This window comes from Varanus komodoensis, unplaced genomic scaffold (assembly GCF_004798865.1).
Source record: "Varanus komodoensis strain SLA01 unplaced genomic scaffold, ASM479886v1 scaffold16, whole genome shotgun sequence".
In the NCBI taxonomy this organism is placed as follows: Eukaryota; Metazoa; Chordata; class Lepidosauria; order Squamata; family Varanidae; genus Varanus; species Varanus komodoensis.
The window spans coordinates 6,260,101-6,266,730 of NW_025335468.1; the positions used below are offsets into that span (position 1 = coordinate 6,260,101).

General features: G+C 42.9%; 1 protein-coding gene across 4 annotated transcripts in view; it reads left to right on the forward strand.

Annotated features, from left to right (window-relative positions):
- AP2A2 (adaptor related protein complex 2 subunit alpha 2) overlaps nt 1-6,630 on the forward strand; it is a 69,533-nt gene that overhangs the window by 20,410 nt on the left and 42,493 nt on the right. The window lies entirely within an intron of this gene.

Consider the following 6,630-nt stretch of genomic DNA (forward strand, 5'->3'; position numbering starts at 1 on the left):
ATGTTATCTGCTAAGAGGGCCCTTGGGCCAATTACTGGAAAATAAATCTAAAAACAAACAAACAGAGGGGGATAGGTGCTGTGTGCAAAAAAACCCAGCATCTTGTGCAGTCTAATGCACTGGAGACAACACTAAATAGTTGTAGTGATGAGTGCTTCTGGAAACCTGCACTGTCTGGGATTACATATGCAAGCTAGAAAGTGCACTGGGAATCTGCTGTCACATAGAGTGGCTAATTGGTCATCTTCTGTCATGTCATCTAAGTTCACGCAGTGCAGGATTGTTAGAATAAGGAAGGGAGAAAAAGAAGGCTAGGGATGCAGTGGGAGAGAAAAAGCAAGGGAGGAGACTGGTAGAAATAAATAGCGAGGCTAGGGACTTGGGGAGAGAAAGTATGCAAAGGGAAAGGTCTGTGTGAACAGAAGAAGATTGGGGGGGCCAAGATGCAACTCTTCCCACTTCTTCCTTCCTTAGCCTTGCCATTTCTGTTTCCCCTCATGTCTTGACTAGACATGCCCCAAAGCCATTATGTGACTAGCCATGTAGTTTATTGGAGCCATTTTGTGGTAGTGCCCACAGGTAGAGGAATGGCTACATGCTAAGGCACCTATCTGGAATAAATAAACCAAGAGACGGTGTCCCAAAAGGATGAACCAGATACTGTTTCATCTGTTTAGATTAGAGGAAGCAACTTGTGCTGCAGGACGTCCAAAACTTCCATAATCCCCAACCATTGGCTATGTTGGGTGGGGCTAATGTGAATTACAGTTCAAAACAGTTGGATGATACAAGGTGGCTTATCTTGAGTGATGAGAGTCCCCTTTTTACTAGCAGTGCAGCATACTGATGGAGGCTTTTAACAATATCTTTTGAAGTTCACTTACACCCTAGATTTGTATTAAATTCATACCTTGATTTCTGCTAAGACAGTTAATGTGTCTTCAGAAATTGATTTTTGAAGTAAATGTTCACAGATCTACATGTCGGAAATTGGTGAAGTGTGTGAACCGAAAGTGGAGAGAATGACTCTTCTCGTACCCTGTTGTAAAATATGGCAAGTTAGCATGGATATAGTCAGTTGCATTGGAGGCATCTTTTACACCAGTGATTTTAGCTTATGCTGCCATAGATCTTTCAAGATTACAAGAAGTCTTTGAAAACAAAGCCATATAATCTATTGTTTTCATACTGTGACTATGCTCTTTAGGTGCTCTACGGCTACTGCTGAAAACAGCTTTATTAACCAGTTTGCAAGGTCAGGCTTCAATTGCCTACAGTTAAGGATTAGTTATAGCAATTTCAACCATGCAAACAGATGTTGGCTGCACATATTTACTTTTTAAAAGTTAATTATGCCCTTAAAGCAATAGTGATTCAAGAACAAATTCAAGATTTTAAAAATATCAGAAAATGCTTCCCAAAACTTTGTTGGCCTCGTTGGCCCTTGCTGGGCCATGGCACACATATCCAGCAACAGAGTTGTATGAGTTTGGAAAAGAACCAAGCAAGCTGTCTTTAAAATGTCCTGAGAGAAGAATAAAGCTTTTAAACCTATCAAAAGCCAGCCTAAACAAGTCTTTGACTGCCTAAAGTTAGGAAGTCATGGGACTAATCTGACCTCCTTAGGAAGGGGGTTCTGGAATCAAGGTATAGTTATAGAAAAGACAGTTCTATGTTTCCACCAATCTAACCTCTCTTGATGGTCAGACATAGATAACAGTATCCTGAAGAAGATTGTAAATTAAAAGACAGGTTTACACTGGTAGAGGCTGAATCTGACAGATTAAAGCCCAAAGTTAACCAAAACAACTGGCATGAGTTGCCAGCAATAGCATCTTAAACTCTACCCTAAGAGTACTGGAGTTGGAAGGCAATTGCATCTGAAATAGCATTTAGAAAAAAGTATTCAAAACTTCAAGCATCTCAGAGTAATGTCCAGGAGCTGAGGAAAAAGAGCTGCTTTTTGTGTGTGTGTCTAGTCCATTCCAAACACCACCTTGATGGATGTTGGTTTGTCTTGACTTTTTAAAGGACTGTAAGGTGCAATATCTCACTACCTGCCTAAGTACTGCTCCTTTGAAGGTTTGACCATAGTTTCCAAGCCCATGTTGGACACCCTACATGAGGGTTGGAGGGGAGCAACTTGTAGGTCTCAAGATGTTTTGGTTAGCAACTCTTGCTATCCCTGCTAAAGGCAATGCTGGCCGGGGCTGATAGAAGCTGTAGGCCAACATTTATGGAGGACCACAAGTTACTTGCCCCTGCACCCCCCCCACACACACACAGAGCAACTCCCTTCAGACTGATCCAATTGTACGTTGCCCAGACATGCGGCCAACACATGTTGTCAGCAATTGGTCAGGCCAGCCCTGTATGGTTCTGCTTGCCCCTTTGTGCATTCAGTGCCCACTGGTCTTGAACATCTGAACAGGGCTACCGTAGGCTTGTTTTGCATGTTATGCACCCAGTTCTAACACCAAGTAAAAGAGTGCAACTGTTTCTACGTAAACCCATCCTGTTTCCAAACATGTTTGTCACATTTGCCCTTTTTGCTAGAGTCTTCCCTGTCCAAAATTCAAAAAGAGGCAAAATGTAGCCTATTATCCTACACTGAGGAATTCCCTCAGCATACTACATAGTAATTTTCACCATCCATTTTAGGTAGGTAAATATCAATATGATGACCACATTTTTCCCAGTTTGGTAGGTTTTCTAATGCTTGTAGTTTACATTGTATCCTGACCTGCATACCTTCACTCACCTAAATTGTCAAAGCACCTTGATAACTACTTCTTGAAATTTCAGCTAAGATCTCATAATTTTTATTTTAAAAAATGACATGCTTGCTGCCCTGTTGGATACAGAAATAGCTTGCTAAGGGTATGCTTCTAGAAGTTAGTATGTTTTAGAATCTTCTTTGTCTCAAAAGTGAAGAAAATGGGTCTCTCCACTTTTTGTCCTTGTTTAATTGAATACAAAGCACTGCTTGTTAGATCAGTTCAGCAAAAGCCTTTCCAAGAAAAGGAAGTCTCCTTTTGACCCAATGATTGTGCTTGAAAAATGCTGACTTGCAGTCTTTCTTCCTGTTTCTTCTGAACTAATTCAGTGCAGCAAATTTCAGAACCGGAGAGATGGAGAAAAATGTTGCTATATCAAGGCACTGTTTCCTGTTGCTTCCTGAGTCACAAAATTCAGATTTTTGCCAATCATAGAAAAATGTACTTGAGTCCAAAGTGTGGATTTGTGTCATGAAGTTTACTTGAATTGCTGACACTTACAGCACAAGGTTTGAGGCTTCTCTTAAGACTGACGCTTGTGTAGCAGAAGACAACATGCTTGGTTATACAGTAGAATTAAACATACTTTAGGGGAGAGTAATTGGGGGGCAAGATTAATGAAATTACTGGAAAACTTTATATCTTGCTCATTCTTTCCCATAAGGCTGTTGCAGGAGCTGTACTTGTTGTAATTGCTTGAGCTATGGCATCGACTGCTAAACTATAGCAGCGTATTTCTTCAAACCAGTATAAATTGTGGCCAGTGCTGAAGTCTGAAGACACATGCCTGTCATAACTGCAATATCATCTTAAAAATATAAGGATTTTTGCCCATGTATTTTCCCCAACTGATGACCTATGGAGGTGTATTTTCTCCTTCTGTCAAATGGCTAGCCTCCTGCAAAAATAAGATGTGCTTATTAACAGGCTAAACTGGTGCAGTACAGCACATCTGTACACCAGGTTGGAGAAGGCTGGACTAAAGTGTAGTGCGCACAGACAGGTGTGTGTGCATTGCTGTATCATTTTGAACCTAACCTAGTGAAAGAAATACCTCGTCTTCATTTATAAAGAAATTCTATGCCACCATTTGATTCCAAACAGAAACTCCCAAATTGACTTACAACAAACTACTGGTGCCATTTATTTAAAAGTGCATTCAGAGCCAAAATAGATAAACAAAATCTTAACTGGAATAGTGTAGTGATTCTCTGCATGTACCTTGAGCATAATATTATGGTGATGCTACCACATTGAATCAGTGGCAAACACTAGTGACAAAAATGCCTGGCAGTTCCAGTAGTAAACATTGTACCTTAATTACTCAAGGTGTTTAACTGAATCACCACTCCAGGGCAAGTGTACAGAAGTCTTTGTGACCATAAACACATATTTTGCCTCTCTGTAGAAAGCACTGGCACAGCATCACTGTACTCATGCTTAGAAATATTCACCAGGTAAAATGTGGAATTGCCCTGCCGTACCAAAGATGTTGTAAGATTTACCCAACAGCAGGCATTTTGAATCCAATTACATACTTCTCGGCTGCCCCCAAACCACAGAGAATTCGATTTTCTGCTTTGTGGAATTGTTTGCAGATAAGCATTCACTTTTGTAAAAGCAGCTTCCAGGGACATCTGCTTTTCAGCAGCACTATGATATGCAAATGAGTGCTTCTAAAGATTCACTGGGTTATTGTGTTTGCTCTTTCCCCATTCTGAATACACCATCTGCTAATACTTACATGCCTTGTAAACCTGTAACATGCTATCTAAATGCTGAGCATTGTCAAAAAGTGCTACCTGGGTTGTAGCTAACAGCCAATTTAAATTATTACCCAACTATCAGACACCACTGCTAATCTAGCCTTTCACATCTTTCCCTAATTTCCTCAAGTTGAAAAAGATAAATGAGTTTACATATCCTTTCCAAATTTGAGTTTAGTCTAGGCATTTGGTTAAGGTTTGCCAGAACCAGTTGAAGCTGCTAGAATTGTATAGGATTTTCTCCCCGGCATTTAGCTCCTGAACTGAAAGTTGTTGAAGGTTTCCTGGAATTCAGTTGCATTTGCTGTACCCTTGTTCCAGATCCAGCTAGTAATTGGAAATAAATAAATGGGTAGCAGTTAGCTTCTCTCCCAAGAGGTGCTTAACTCATCCTGCCTGCTTAACTTTGCCTTGAACCTTTGTAAAGATACAGACGCTTTGTCAGCTGCGCTTCTCTTGTGCTGGCACAGCTCCCCCAGTTCTCGGAGTCTGGGTGTGGCTGTTAGACAAGGGACTATCAACTACACTCCATGTTATGCAAGGACCACTAATGTCTAGTTTTGAAGGCTGCCCCTGCTGCTTCTGGCCAACTTCCCATGTCTAATTCCTCATTTTAAGCGTAGTGGCTTCCTTGTAGTCTAGAGGCGGAATCAGTTGTGCTTGTCCTGGTGGAAAAGATCTTTCTTATTATTTATTTGGCAAGCTTCTATGCCGCCCCATTCGCCGAAGCCTCGGGGTGGCTCACAACAATAAACAATAAATAAACAACAATAAATAAATACACAATTAAACAATATAAAACAATATAATTGGAGACATCCTGGCCAAAGATATAAAATCAATAAATAATATTAACAATTAAAATGACATTTAAATAAAAAAAATTTGGACTGGCGCCGAAAAGCAAATAACGACGGCACCAGGTGGACCTCTCTGGGGAGCACATTCCGTAGATTGGGTGCCACCGCAGAGAAAGCCCTCCTCCAGATACTCACCTTCCTCATGTCCTTCATGGAGGGCTCCTGGAGAAGGGCCTCTGCCGCCGATCTCAAGGGGCGGGAGGGTACGTATGGACGTAAGTGCTCCTTTAGGTAACCAGGACCCAAGCCATTAAGGGCTTTATAGGTGATAACCAACACCTTGAATTGGGCCCGGACTTCAATGGGGAGCCAGTGAAGCGGACAGAGGACTGGAATTATGTGAGCACAACGCCCAGTCCCCATCAGCAACCTGGCAGCTCTGTTCTGCACCAATTGAAGTATCCGGACCATCTTCAAGGGCAGCCCCATGTAGAGCGCGTTATAGAAGTCTACTTGGGAAGTTACCAATTCGTGAGTCACTGTCGCCAGGCAGTCGTTCTCCAGGTAGGGACGCAGCTGGTGAATCAGCCAAAGCTGAAAGAAAGCGCTCCTCACCACCGCTGTTACTTGAGCTTCCAGCGAAAGCTCTGAATCGAGGAGCACTCCCAAGCTGCGGACCTTGTTCTTCAGAGGGAGTGCAACCCCATTCAGGACAAGGTCAAGGTCCCCTTCCCTGAAGCCTGATCTGCCAACCAACAAGACCTCCGTCTTGTCTGGATTGAGCTTCAGTTTATTGGCCCTCATCCAGCCCATTACCTCGGCCAGGCACCGGTTCAGTACAGCCACTGCCTCACCTGGATTGGTGGAAAATGAGAGGTAGAGCTGGGTATCATCAGCATACTGATGATTCCTCAGCCCACACCTCCTAATGACCTCTCCCAGCGGTTTCATGTAGATGTTAAATAGCAAAGGGAACAAAATGGATCCCTGTGGAACTCCATGGCATAGCTGCCATGGCGCAGAGCCATAGTCCCCCAGCACCACCTTCTGGAATCAGCCATTGAGATAGGAGTGGAACCACTGCAAAGCAGTGCCTCCAACCCCCAATCCCGCTAGCCTATCCAGAAGAATACCATGGTTGATGGTATCGAAAGCCGCTAAGAGGTCCAGGAGAACCAACAGGGACGCACTCCCCCTGTCTCTCTCCCTGCACAGGTCATCATACAGGGCGACCAAGGCAGATTCAGTACTGTACCCAGGTCTGAAGCCGGACTGAAATGGGTCCAG